Genomic DNA, 16,109 nt, shown 5'->3' on the forward strand with positions numbered 1-16,109 from the left:
TTCCTTCTCTTTCTCAGGTGCATAGAGCTTGGAAACTACTTCGTTCTCCCCTGAATCACTTTGAGCTTGGTCTCCCTCCATGTTTTCTAGTCTCTATCTTCTCTCCTCCAGTTTCTTCTCCAAGGTCTCCATAACCTTTGCAAGCTCCTCCACTTCCTTATTTTTACAGATGTCTTCAAACTCATCTTCTGAATGAAAGTAATGTCCCAACTCTTATATCTTCTTGCTTGTATGGATATAGCCCTTAGGATCATAATGCGTTCTAGATGTGTGCTAGAACAGGTTGTACTCATCCACCAACTTCCTTTCAATAACATCATATGCTCTGGTAGATACAATTTTAAAATCTAGGAAATGAAGTGTGCCAGGGAGGAAGGTTTGCTTGTGTGCACCTCCGAAATGTTTGTCATTAGAGACACTTAATTGCCTTACAATTTCCAAAAAAGCAATCATGTCCGGTGCAGGCTTCGGTAGCACATAGGGGTAACCTTCAAATCCATAGCATCGAACAAAATTGAAGTTTTGGAATGAGTACCAATCACCCCAAGTGTGATTAACCTTTGGATTTTTGTGCTCATGAAGCTTAAGAAACTTCTTTAAATCCTCAAAAAATGATCCCTGCAGAGGCTCACCAAAGAGAAAGAAAATTGGCTTAACAGAGAATTCTTCAAATTTGAGGTAATGAGAATTTACATATCTGTAATCCCAGAGAGAAACCCATAACTGCACTGGTTGATCATGTCCATTCTTCCCAACTGTATTTACATTCAAACCTTTTGACCATAACCCTCTAAATCTCTCATAAAATAAAATAATATGCATTAACAACGAATAATGCTTGAAATGCTTGTCTGGATTTTCTTTCAAGTTTATGAAGCCTTCATGAAGTCTATCCACCAGGTATGAAGCAAAATCAAAATCTCTAGGCTCATGTCTCTGAATATCTGCTGCTAAAACCAATGGTCCTATGTTTGCCACATCAGGAGCTTCAACTCCTCCAACTTGACCACATGCCATATATGTATACTATAAATATTTCTTGAAAATAGTCATGTCATAAGGAGGACCATCTTCCTCTGTTAGCCTCCCCTTCTCTGCTTTGTGGATAGCGAGGTTCCAAACCTGGTATGTAGTATCCATTTTTTTGTATTCCTCTTCCAAATCCACAAAAGATAAGAGCACATTCGCCTCTAGATCTACTGCAAAAACTTCCTGAATTGTAAAGTGAACTAAAATAGTCTCGTTGGATGACAAAATGCATCGCTTGTTTGTATCATTATGTCTTACCAAGAGCTTCAATATATCAATATTTACAAAGACATTAGGTACCATGAGTTTACCTATATTCGTACTCCACGGGTTTGAAATTGGCATGGGCTCATCCCTATAGAGGTAATGAAAAAGAAACAGCTCGTGCCCTTGCACTGTTGTGAATACAACTCCAATTTATATGTACCTGTCTTCCAACTGGTCATGAATAGGCAAATTCACCTTAGCTCTACATGACCTAGCTCCTGGAGAGCCCATCTGATCTATCATGTCTTGATTTAATTTCTTTTGAGCCTCACTGACTTCACCCTTTGATTTTTTTGACGTGCTATTGGATATTTCAATGACCTTTCACTTCCCTTTTGAGCTTGACCCTTCCATCTCTGCAAATTCTTCTGCTCTATGCTCAACAACTCAAAATATTTCTTAATGAGCACCTGATAACTTTCTGCAATAACTTTGTGCAAAATGTTGTTATGCAACACTAGCTATATATCCCCAAGGAGTCCAATCTTGTATTTAATTACTACAATCTTGATGGATCTTCTTTGTGTGGTATCGGACCTACTCAATGGAAGCCATTTTGTCAGTTTCTCACATCAAGACCTTCAATGAGTAATCGGCGAGACTTTTCTCAATGATTCAATTGTCTGGCGTCGTTTGTTATGACTTTACTTCTTCTTACCTTCTGATCAGCACAAGCTATCCCGATTGACTTATCGGGGTCTCAGGATAGCAATTTTTCTCCTATCCCGATGGTTCACTTTATCCTGATGGGCACTCCTTCAGTTTCAGCTTTGCTTTTTGTTTTCACGATCCATTGACATAACTCTCCCCGATGCGTCCGCCTTTGGTTTTCTTTTACTTAACCCATCGGGTATCAGTATATTTCATTTTATGTACCTCTGATGCCCCGATGATCTCAATATATCAGTCTACAATCTGATTAAGCTCCCTATGTTATAGACATAACTCACCCTGAAGAACTCCTTGCAACTCACCACCCATCCTAACAGTCCTATCGAGATTCAGCATAGCATAAAATTTCTTCTTTCGATGTCCTAATGAGTCCTCACTTAATGTTTACTTTATCGATATAATTTACACCGATATCCTCGTAGGCGCTTTTATCTTCATCGGGGGTCGGAATAGCCTTGTTCTATTCCTCCCGAAGTCCCGATGAGTCTCTAATGCACTTTTATGCTTTATAATTCTGAGTCTGTTTTATCAGTATAGGTAATACCGATGGTTTCGCCTTCTGATTCTCCATGTCATCAAGGATCGGCCTAACTATTTTTGCACTATTCCGATATGGTCTTTTTATCTGATGGGCCCACCTTCAGTTCCCTTCAGTTATTGGGTATCAGGATAGAGTTGTTTCATTATTTCCGATAGGTCGATACATACCGATAGAAAATACCCACCTTCTGCCTCATCAAAACAAGCTATCCCGATGGTATGATTTTCCAAGAGCGATGTGCTGAATATTACTTAAGTGCTCTAATGAATCTTCCCTCTAATTCATTGGTATATGTCATGCCGATAATCCTTCTTTTGCTTGCTAATGCTGTTTCATCGGGACTACTTATGCCGATAATTAATTTTTTGCAATTTTGAACAAATGAGCCATCCACCTTGAATATTAATGATCCCAACTACCCCACATGGTCTGATACATACTAGAAAATTTTTTTAGATTATACCATAATGACTTCTCCACTGATAAATGCTTCCATACTGGATTCCTTATGCAGTCTATACTTAGTGCATGCCCTTGGTGTGCCCAAGTGATACCTTGACATTCCTGAAACAACTGATCCTTAGAGAACTTTACTCGTGCTAATAAGGTTCCTTCACATGCAAACCAGCAATAAATGCTCATATGATAAAAGAAAAGGCCTCCATATAGCACAAAATATTTTGTAAAAATATGTGCTAATAGTGGCTCTTTCTGGGGATGTATGTTCTCTTCAAGGACATAGCAAGATCTTATTTATCTCTAGAAAGCAAACCAAAAATAAAAATTGAAAACAGAAAGCAAAAAGAAATTTAAACTATTATGATACAAAAATACTTCGTGCTTATCAAGAGAAAAAATGCTTAAGATACTGAGCATGAACCGAGAACTCTTGCACGTGACCATCAGTATCCTTCAAGTAATAAGAGTTTTCTCCACCTTTTTCTGAAATGATAAAAGGTCCTAGCCAAAGTGCATCGAACTTTCCATGCTTCCCTTTATCCCGATCTTTGCCATTCCATTTTAACACCCATTCCCCTTCTTCAAATGACCTGTCACATGCTTTCTTATCATGTAAAGCCTTTACCATTTGTTGTCTTTGTAGGTTTCTTTCCCGAGCTTCTCTTCTACATTCATCCAACTCAGCCAATGCTATCAATATGTCTCCCATAAAGTTTACTTCTTCTGAAAATTCCTCCGCAACAAATTTATAAACTGGGAGCAGATTATTCAAGGGTAAATGTGCTTCTTTGCCATACACAAGCTCATATGGAGCAAATCCCGTGGACTTCTTAACTCTCACTCTGTCAGCCCATACTGCTAATGTCAATTTTGAATCCCAAGCTCTTTTATTATTACCCAACATCCTTTTGATAATTTTAAACAAGTTTTTATTGTTGGATTATGCTTGTCCATTTCCCTGGGGATGATATGGTGATGAATATGACAAAGTGATGCCATAATTTTCACAGAAATAAAAACTCATTTGACCTGAAACACATCCCATTATCTACCACAATCTTTCGAGGTACCCCAAATCTAGTCAAAATGTTTTCCAAAAGAAACTTTATCACCACTTTGCTGGTAGCCTATCTTGTGGGAATGGCTTCAACCCACTTAGTAAAATAATCATTAGCCACCAAAATCCATTTATGCCCACCACTACATTTTTTTTCTATCTCATCTATGAAGTCAATACCCCACATCTGGAATGGTTCCTCTATATGCATGGGTCTGAGAGGAATGGATATATTATATTTAAGCTTCCCTGAAAACTTTTGACAAGCCTCACATTTCCTGATATAAGTATGGAAATCCTTGAAAACTTGAGGCCAATAATAACCAGTATTAAGAATTTTATGAGCAGTGGTCTTAGCTAAGAAGTGGCCCCCACATACACCTTCATGTAAATCTTTTAAAACAACAAATTCTTGACACTCATCTAGACATAATAAAAGAACACCATCTCTATTCATCCATTATAGGTCTCCATTAAGTAATACATACCTAGATGTTTGAAGGTTTAAATTTCTCTTCTGACTATCATTTAAGTTATCCAAACATTTCATGTATTTCAGGTAATATACAATATTTGCATACCAGGGACACCTCTCAATGCTAATTCGTATATCCTCTAGCTCTACCTGATTTACTTGTGCTGTTTCAAGATTGGATTCTGCCATCAACTTTGCTAGACCTTGACCTCTTACCAACTTTGTGATTTGTAAATCAATATTGAATTCTTGGATCTATTTTGTCCATTTGCATCTTCTTCCAGTAGTTTCTAATTGTCTGAAGATGTCTTTAACAACAACGTTTGGTACATAGGCAATAACAGTGGCACCAACTAAATAAGGTCTAAAAGATTTCACAGCTTTCACAAGAGCATAAGCTTGTTTTTCATTCAAATCATAATTCAATTCTGATGCTTGCAATGTTTTTCTATAAAATGCCACTGGTTGTTCATGACCCTCATCATTCTTTTGTAATATGACAACAACAATAGTATGGAATGAGGCAAATGAAAATACTTGAAAAGGTTTAGAGAAATCAGGTGATTTTAAAACAGGCGCTTCCTTGATGGCTCTTTTGATATTTACAAAGGCTTCAAGAGCTTCATTAGTCCATTTTATTTTATCACCCTTTTTCAACATTTTAGAAATAGGCTTTATGATTTCAGAGAAATTTGAATCAAACCTTCTCACAAAGTTGATTTGACTGAAGAAAGATTGGATTGCTTTAACAGTTTTGGGGATTTGAATTTTATCAATAGAAGCAATCCTTTCTAGATCAATTCTAACTCCATCTTTTGAGACAATATGACCTAACAATTTTCCTTCAGTAACCCCAAAATGACATTTTTAAGGATTCAAAGATATGCCATATTCTAGTGCTCTAATAAAAATCTTTCCTAGATCATCACAATGATTTTCTGCCTTTTTAGAATAAGCAGTCATATCATCCTGATACACTGCCAAGATACAATCAATCATACCCTCAAAGGCCACATCCATAGCCCTCTAGATTGTAGCTCCTGCATTTGTCAGTCCAAAAAGCATCCTAGCATAAACATATGTACCCCACAGTGTAGTGAAAGCAGTTTTGAACTTTTCTGCCTCCCTAACTTTGACTTGATTATAGCCTGAGAAGCCATCCATCATAGATACCAATTCATTCCCTATGACTTTCTGCAACAGAGATTCCATGTTAGGCAAAGCATAGTTATCTTTCAAAGATGAAACATTTAGATTTCAAAAATCTATACACAACCTAATATCACCATTTTTCTTTCTTACTGGTACTAAATTTGACACCCATGTTGAATGCCTTATAGGCTCAATAATCCCTGCATTTCTCATTTTCATTAACTCCTCCTTCATCTTAGGAGCCAAGGTAGGTTTTATAGGCCTTTGCTTTTGTCTGAAAGGTTTTGCATCAGTCTTCAAAGGTATCTCATGCTAGAACAAATCTTCCCTGTATGCTTTAAGGTCATCATATGACCAAGCAAAAACGTGCCTATACTTCCTCAGCAGATTAATCAATTTTGTTTAGATTTTTGGTGTGAGCTTCTTTCCAATATATACTTCTCTTGGGTTGCTTTCACTTCCCAAGTTTACCTTTTCAACATCCTCACAGCCTCTTGAATTAGGCCTGAAATTCACTACATCTTTATCATCAAACATTCTTTCAAGCTCTATCAATCCTTTTGGGATTTTATTAGTTTTTAGCTACAATACTTCTTACCCAAGTACAGTTGCTTTGTCATCCTTGTACTCCACAAGTCCATTCCAATCAATCCGTTGGTGCTCATACTGATCTTCACAAAATAAGAATTTTAGTAAATCCTTGTCATCATCAAAGACTTGCCAACTTTTTACATTATCAGGCACTAATGGTTTGGTCTCGATTTCCACTTGGGTAATGTCATCCAAAGGGATGTCATTGTGCTTGATAGACAAGTTAGCCATGAAGTCTGCCCAAATATTATTGGATCTTTCAGTCCAATTGATGGAGAAAGCATCAAATAATTCAATGTGATGCCAAAATTCGTTCCTATAGTTTCTTAATTTTTCATTTTTTTCAGCAAATTTGTCTCTAACTTGTGAAATGGCTAATTCTGAAAGTTTTCCTTATTAGAATGGAAAAAGCAAGTTACTTCATCAGGATCAACCTCTTCTATGAGATATGGAGATCTTGGCTCTCTATTTATCCTCACCGTTGTCCCTTCTACTGGAATAGTAGCATAGGATAGATCGAGTTGAATGTGATCACCCACCAAATTTGACCATTGCCTAGACAACAACATTCCGTAGTTTGCAAGAACTTGTACCACTGTGATGTCTGTCTTATATGTGGTATTTGGGAAAGATGGAAACCTGAACTCTACGTGTTTCATAATACCCATCACAAGTATAGACCTTTTGTCCATGGCATAACACTTACCATAAGGTGTGTCAACATGTATCCCGAGCTCTCTCATGACATCTTCAAGCATGATGTTCAATGCTGCCCCTGAATCTATCATACAGTTCTTGACCATTTTATTGTTAATTAACAATGTCAAATAGAATGGATCAAGTTGTGTGAGGGTTTTTGTGATAGACGTGCCTAAGTAAATCACTGGAGGATCCTCTTTCAACCTAGAAGCATCTTTGTTTATATCACCAACATTTGATATAATTTTCAAGGTCTCATCCTTATATTCTGGAAATTTCATCACTTCAAGCAAGGGCATACAAACTTTTACCTGAGACAATGCTTTAGACATAAAAGTTCCACAGTTTGAAGAAGGCTTACCGATCTATTTTTTCTCCACTGGTTTGACCAATTTTGGCATTTCAATTTGTTTAGTCTTTTCTGGTTCTATCCCTCTCTTGGTACCCGCATCCTTGGCCTTGGCTGCGTTATTATTGGTTCCTCCTGATTTTGTGACCTTGGAAAAGATACCTACTGGCTTGCCCTTCTCATTATTTACATTCCTATTCCTCAACTGGTAATTACTTTTCACTTGTTCCACAACTGCTATAGTGAAAGCTTTCTTCTCCTCTTCAATCAAATTTCTCAAAGATGGCAATGCTTCCTCTTGAAACAATTTTCTCAAAGTAGGGATATCTTCATCATCATCAGAAAAAACCTATTGTATACTATATTGCAAATTCTCTCTTCTTTGATGCACATCAGAATATTCTTCTTCTTCAGATAAATCCTCATTCATTCCCCAATATGGATTAGATGAAAGGGCATTCATAGTTAGTTCATAATCCTCATTTTTATCTTCTTCTTCTATCAAACCCTAGGCAATCATGCACTATTTTGTAGCATGAGGCAGATTACATACATCACACCATGGATAGTCATCTACAAAGTTTGTGGCTTTTTGTAGTGGGTCAGGAGTCTCTTTGTTTGTATTTGGTTTTACTGGTTTTCCATCTTTCCAGTTTGTGTTATTTGGCATGTCATGCAACCTTGTCCTATTGTATTTTATTTTCTTATTGTTCTTGTATGGTGGCCTTTCATTATTAGTTTGCTTACCCTTCAGGTCCTTAAGAATGTCCATGATCTGAGTAAGATCATCTTTCTTGGGAATCTTGGAGTTGTACAACTTTGGATCATCTCTCTTAGCAACCTTACTAGCCACCTTCCTATTATTTTCAATAGTAGCAGTTGTCTTGAATGCTTTCTGCAAAGTGTCAGGTCTATGAGACAAAATCTCATAATGATTTTTGCTATCAAAAGCACTCAAATAAAATTTAATAAAAAATGAATCAATAGGTCTGACATCTCTGGGTATTCTATTTAATACTTTATTATATCTTTTATTAAATTCAGCAACTGATTCATTTTGATTTTTCCTTATACTTGTTAATTCATGGGATGCAAATGAAGGATCACTGTGATCTCCAAACTCTTCCAAGAATAGCATTTTAAATTCCTACCAGCTACAAATACATCTATTAGGAAGGCTTCTATACCATTCTCCTACATCCTCTGTTAAAGATTGAACAAACAATTTCATAAATACATCTTCATGAGGAATCTCAAATTCCTCGATGATATTTTGTACATTAACTACGTGCTGCTCTGCTGAATCAACTCCATTTCTTGAGAATTTGGGGGTTGCTAGTCTTAAATCATTAGTGATCTTATTTGGATAACCAACAATACTAGTGAAATACAACTGTCTGTATCTTTCAATGATTAAGGGTTGTCTCCCAACATGATGGTTGCTTTGATTGTTCATAATTCCTATATTGAATCCACTATTATTGCCATGATTTCTGTTGTTCCCATTGTTTCCACCACCATTATTATTGCCATTATTATTATCATTATTATTGTTCCTACCTCCACCATTGCCACTTTCATAATTTCCATTGTTACCTCTATTATGCCCATTATTTTGATTGTTGCCATATCCATTATTTCCTACATGGTTACCCCTATTTGTGTTAATCCAGTTTCCATCATTTCCCCCATCTCCACTCCGTCTTCCATAATCCTGCCTCTCCTCACTTTGATCCCTATGCACATCCCTCCATCTTCTACTTTCATTTACCAATGGGTTATCATAGGTTACAAAAGGCTGGTACATTCTTCTCATATGAGGGGGACTATATTTTGGAACTACTTGTTTCACCTCTCTCTTCTCCTACCTTGTTTGTCTTGGGGCTTGAAATATTATTTCTCTCTATTCTAAGTTTCTGTAACACCCACTCTGGTTGCCTTTTAAGTTCCCTCGCCATCTTGGCATCATTGGCATTCATATCAACCATCCTAAGAATAAGTTCATCCCACTATTTTTCTTCCTGTTCCTTAGCAGTCATGATCTCATCATGGCTATGTCTATTATCCTTTACATTTATTTTATAAAAAGGATTTTCCTCTCTATTCTCAAATTTGCCAGTAGATGAAGAATCTTCCTCCCTACTAGAAATCTCTTATATCCTTCAAATTCCATGTTTGATTTTTTTCCCTTTGTTCCTTTTCTTGGGACTCAACTAAACAAAATCTTCTTGTCCTTTGTGCAGAGACCTCCTCCCCTGCATAAATCTTATTGACAAATTCCTAGGGATTTCTCTTATTTTTGCAACATGCCAATTATTATTCATGTATTAAATGTAGAGTCGCCACCTCCTAAGAGGAAGTATTACCAATTTAATTGATCTTCCAGGATCTCTCCTTTGGTAGATTCTAAAACAAACTACCAAAGATTCTGAAAAAATCCGTATGAACAACTCCCTAGTAGAGTCGCCAATCTGTTGTGTGACTCAGATGGGGAAAACCAAACTTATCAAATCTTCAATGAAAAAACACTAGAGCTTCTAGGTGAATGTCAAACTATGTATGATAACTCCCCAGTAGAGTCGCCAATCTGTTGGTGCCCAAAACCACAGATTGGAAAACCAAAGACTTGCCTAATCCTCAATTGATCCATTCAACCTTGGCCAATGAATAGGGATCGTCGAAGACCAAATCCCTCCGCACTTTAGGCACCACTAAACCCAAGTGGCTGTACCTTACACTCTCAAGCACAAAAGAGGTTTGTTTATAGTGAATTTAAAGTTTTATTAAGATATCCTTCTGGAAGAATGGCAATAGTTTCCTGCTACTGTACCATATTATGTGCTTTTATTTGAATACTTCTTGAATGTTGATAAAAGGAAATGAATGAGAATGTATTATGAAAAATGATTGCTCTTAAGACTTGCAGAAATGGTGTATAGATCAGTTTATATAGGATTCAGAAGAATGTTTCTCTGATAAGGACCTTATGCATAACAATCCCAACCCATAGAAGATAAAAAACATACCAGTGCCTCTATCCAGGTATATAGATGTTTCTTTGTGGAAAACCAATTCGATCAAATCAAGAGACATCATTAACTATAACTGTGAAGGTTTCAGTATGTGTTACATAAATAATGAAAACCCAATTCCGTATTTAGCGCAACATCATGTGATGGCACATCACAGCAAGCCCAAAAGTAGATTTATAAAGAGAACAAAATTAATTCATCAACACAGAAAGTATACACAATATTTTGAATAGAAATAGTGAACCTTGTATATTAATCTTGGAATAGGTATTGCATACAAAAGGTACACTTGAAGATACTCCATTATAATCAATTTGCATCAACAGATAATTCTTCTTCCCATAGAATTCTCTAGTACATAATACTACAACCCTTACAAGCAGTATGAAAATATATCTCCTTTACATACAAAATGATCCATTTCAAATACACATGCTAAGAGATAACAATGAAAGGACACACCCTTTCATTATCCTAAACAACTAACTGAACAATAACTAAATAGCCTAACTAAAACATCAATTGCAGTATAAACATAAAACTAAACAATGAACTAAGATTTTCGATGCAGCCGTTGTTTGCACTTCTGAATGTGTTGAAAATAGCCCGTGTCTTTGTAGGTTGTAGCATTGAATACAACATCCTTGGCTGCGTTCTCTATCATGTAAAAGGTCTCAAACTGATCGGCCATGTCATTCATATCAAGAATATCCATCTTGGCAATGGCTTGGGCTGCACTAAGAAAAGACTTACACTCAGAAAGCCATACGGTCTTATCCTTAATTACACCTACATCATCTACCAAATTGGGAACCCCATGCTGAATAATTTATTGGAATATAGATTTCAATTCCTTCGCAAATTCATCATGTGTGACCAACAAACCCTGAACCTTCTTCTTTACCTTTTCCCTAGTCGATGCATCTTGTAACAACAGGTTGAGTCTATCTCGAATTCTCATATTAGAAACCATATTGCCCATGTTCCTCTGATATACATCCCAAAATTTGTCCAATGCCTTCTCCATGTTATCATATCTTTTACTCATCAATACACAAGCAGTATCAGCCCTGATGCTCTTCATTTCCCTCCTCACCTTAGTGTGCTCATAAGCTAGTTTTTCAAATTTCTTCTTCCAGTGGCCTCCTGAATCAATAATTTGAGGGATTGGATGCCCACTCCTCTTAAGGGTTTCCTCATATAAAGCCTTATATTTATTTTTCTCTTCTATCTCATGTTTCATCTAAGCCTTATTGAATTTTGAGATATTAATACCTATGTCAGCAGTGACCATAGGATCTAACTCTCCAACTTTCAGGGTCATCATGTGACCAAAATCTTTATCCACGTCTATGATTTTTGGCCTTTTATTCGATGGGTACAATGCCCATAACAACATTTCTTGTTCATCAGGATCATACCTCGATCCAATGAATATATCATTAAACCCTTGGACATTCAACTTGTAGTCCTTATTGTCTGCATGTAATAAACTGTCAAAAATGAATGATGCACTCAGATCCCATCCTGGGAAAAGAATAATACCTACTTCCACTAGAAACTGCCTTCCTCTCTAAGGGATCATTGTCTCCATTTCTGCATCAATATCAACTTTAAGCTTCTGCAACATTTCCTCCTTATTCTATGTTGTGATATTTGGTATTGCTTCCCTCAGCCTCTTCCCTTTGAAGTGGTATAAGAAAGATTTAAACTCTTTAGACTTGATGAACTGATCATCTAAAAAAAATGAAGTGTGCTCTATCATCCTTTCATCTATTTCTGCATTTAGCACAACGAGGAGCTTATCCTGTGCTTCTGGTTCCTTCTCTTTCTTAGGTGCACAGAGCTTGGAAACTACTTTGTTCTCCCCTAAATCACTTTGAGCTGGGTCTCCCTCCATGTTTTCTAGTCTCTATCTTCTCTCCTCGAGTTTCTTCTCCAAGGTCTCCATAAACTCTGCAAGCTCCTCCACTTCCTTATTTTTACACATCTTCAAACTCATCCTCCTAATTAAATTAATCTCCCAACTCTTGTCTCTTTCTGCTTGTGTGGATGTAGCCCTCAGGATCATAATGTGTTCTAGATGTGTGTTGGAACAGGTTGTACTCATCCACTAGCTTCCTGTCAATAACATCATATGCTCTGGTAGATACAATTTTAAAATCGAGGAAATGAAGTGTGCCAGGGAGGAAGGCTTACTTGTGTGCACCTCCAAAATGTTTGGCATTAGAGACACTTAATTTCCTTACAATTTCCAAAAAAGCGATCTTGTCCTGTGCAGGATTCGGTAGCACATAGGGGTAACCTTTGAATCCATAGCACCAAAAAAAAGTAAAGTTTTGGCTTGAGTACCAGTCACCCCAATTGTGATTAACCTTTGGATTTTTTTGTTCATGAGGCCTAAGAAACTTCTTTACATCCTCAAAAAATGATCCCCACAGAGGCTCACCAAAGAGAAAGAAAATTGGCTTAACAAAGAATTCTACAAATTTGAGGTAATGAGAATTTACATATCTGTAATCCCAGAGAGAAACCCATAACTGCAGTGGTTGATCCTGTCCATTCTTCCCAACTGTATTTAATTTCAAACCTTTTGACCATAACCCTCTAAATCTCCCATAAAATAAAATAATATGCATTAACAACGAATAATGCTTGAAATGCTTGTTTGAATTTTCTTTCAAGTTCATGAAGCCTTCATGAAGTCTATCCACCAGGTATGAAGCAAAATCAAAAGCTCTAGGCTCATGTCTCTGAATATCTTCAGCTAAAACCAACGGTCGTATGTTTGCCACATCAGGAGCTTCAACTCCTCCAACCTGACCACATGCCATATATGTATACTGTAAATATTTCTTGAAAATAGTCATATCATAAGGAGGACCATCTTCCTTTGTTAGCCTCCCCTTCTCTGCTTTGTGGATAGCGAGGTTCCAACCCTAGTATGTAGTATCCATTTTTCTATATTCCTCTTCCAAATCCACAAAAGATAAGGGCATATTCACCTCCAGATCTACTGCAAAAACATCCTGAATTGTGGCTACTGCAAAGTGAACTAAAGCAGTCCCATTAGGAAACAAAATGCATTGCTTGTTTGTATCATAATATCTTACCAGGAGCTTCAATAAATCAATATTTACAAAGACATTAGGTACCATGAGTTTACCTTTATTCATACTCCACGGGTTTGTAATTGGCATGGGCTCTTCCCTGAAGAGGTAATGAAAAAGAAACAGCTCATGCCCTGGCACTATTGTGAATACATCTCCAATTTCTCTATATCTGTCTTCCAACTGGTCGCGAATAGGCAAATTCACCTTAGCTCTGCGTGACCTAGCTCCTGGAGAGCCCTCTACTCTATCATGTCTTGATTTAATTTCCTTCGATCCTCACTGACTTCACCCTTCAATTTTTTTGATGTGCTACTAGATATTTCAATGACCTTCTGCTTCCCTTTTGAGCTTGACCCTTCCATCTGTGCAAATTCTTCTGTTCTATGCTCAACAACTCAAAATATTTCTTAATGAACACCTAATAACTTTCTGCAATAACTTTGTGCAAAATCCATTTATGCAACACTAGCTATATATCCCCAAGGAGTCCAATCTTGTACTTAATTACTACAATCTTGATGGATCTGCTTCGTGTGGCATCAGACCTACTCAATGGATGTGTTGGCATATGCACACTCCAATGAGACATTGTATGTGATTGAAGGTTTTGTCATTGATGGCAACCTTGCAATCTTATGGCACCAGCAAAAGCATTACACTGGTATCAGCAGATCACACTCTATACCGGCACTCAGGACACCGACACCGACACAGAAGAAAGGAAGTATACCGGCACAGAGGCCGACAGGATTTTGTTATATTATATTTTGTTTATTATTGTAAAAATGTGTACGCCAACTTGGAAAATTGTAAAATGACTCTTATATATAAAAGAGATCATTGTAGACATTTGTGATGATGTGTAGAAGTATTATAGGAAAGTATTAGGCAGACTTATTGTGCGAAATATAGGTCAAGGGGTATATGTAAAGAACAGAGTAGGAACTAGTATTGAATTAGGCATTGGAGATGCTATTGTAAAGTAGTACAAGATATTGGATTTGTATAATCCTTATTGTAAGTCAGTGAGACTTCCCATTGAGCAGTGAGCTCTAGGCAGTTGGCCTTCTTGCATGTGCAGGCCCCTATTGTAAGTAATATTCTCTTATTGGCCAGTGAGTGAATATTGTAGGTCACAAATCCCACTGAGGTTTTTCCCACACGGGTTTCCTCGTTAAAATCTCATGTTATGGTGTGCTTTTCATGTGGATGTTCTTGATTTTGTTTATTGCATTATTTCTTGCATACCGGTACACTGTTATATTATGTTCTGCATGTTTTAAGTTAAGAAATTCTAATTACCAGTTAGATACTGATTCACCCCCCCCTCTCAGTATCTCGGGATACCTAACAATTGGTATCAGAGCTTGGTCCTCTATTTTCAAAAGCCTAACAGCTTGAGGAAGATCTTGACACCGGTAAAGATGGAAAATCTGATGAAGCAACTAGAAGGAGCTCTTACAGACTATGATGCAAAAAAACTGAAAAATATCAAACTAGAATACGATTTAAGGGCAGCTCAGGACATCATTCAGGTAGTTCAAGAAAATTTTACTGTTGCAAGAAATAAGAGAAGAGAACTTTGTGAAAAATTGCAAAATGAGAATGATGAAAAGGAATCACTTAATGATATGATAAGCAAGTTGAAACAAGAGATCATGACAACAAAGAATGAAATGCAGGATATGACTATGAGATTTTGCAAAGAGATTGAGGATAGGAAGAAGAATGAAGAAGAATTGACCAGAAGACTAAGTGATGCAACAAATGAGAACACAAGACTTAGCTATGAAAATGACATGTTGAAGATAGATATGATGCATACTCAGAATGACTCAAATGAACTTATGAGACAAAAAGAAGTCTTAGAAAGAGAACTAGAAACTGCAAATCAACATAAAGAAAAATTCAAGAAAAGCTCAGAGGAACTTGGCACCTTGCTGAAGAATCAAAAACCTAAAGGTGACACTTCTAGAATTGGCTTTGAAGTTGGTGAAAGCTCCGGTACTGCAAATACTCAGGATCACAACAAACCAGTAAGACAACATAATGCTTATAAATTCAATGGAAAATGCTTTAGCTGTAATAAGTATGGTCATAGAGAAAATGAATGTAGATCTAGAAATTATCAGAATATCAACACACCCATCGGTCAATGTTCTAAATGCAACAAAGTAGGTCACAACTCTGAAAACTGCAGAATGAATGTGAGATGTTATGTTTGTGGAAGATTTGGACATTTATCTAATCAATGCAGAGCACAAACCAGCATAGGTTATGGGAAAGCTATTCAAAAAAATAATGTAACTTGTTATGCATGTAACAAGATTGGGCATATTGCAAAATTCTATAGAAGTAAAGGAACATCGGTAAATAACAAAAGTTCTAGCTTGAAAGGTAAAGAAAAAGTTGAAGAAGTTAAGCAAGAATTCTCAAAACAATGGATTAGAAAAGTTGATCTAAATATTGGGAATACTCCTCCACCGGTAGAACAAACCAATACTTCACCGGTAGAACAGAGTGATGCTTCACCAAAAGAACAGAGCAGTGCTCCACCAGCAGGAAGTTCTTCATCTAATTGAAGAAAATTTCCTTGAGGGTTTGGCAATCTATTGATACATGTGCTATTATTCCCTCGGTTAGAGATAAGAAGTTGGAAATTACTTATTACCG

This window comes from Cryptomeria japonica, chromosome 8 (assembly GCF_030272615.1).
Source record: "Cryptomeria japonica chromosome 8, Sugi_1.0, whole genome shotgun sequence".
Classification (NCBI taxonomy): Eukaryota; Viridiplantae; Streptophyta; class Pinopsida; order Cupressales; family Cupressaceae; genus Cryptomeria; species Cryptomeria japonica.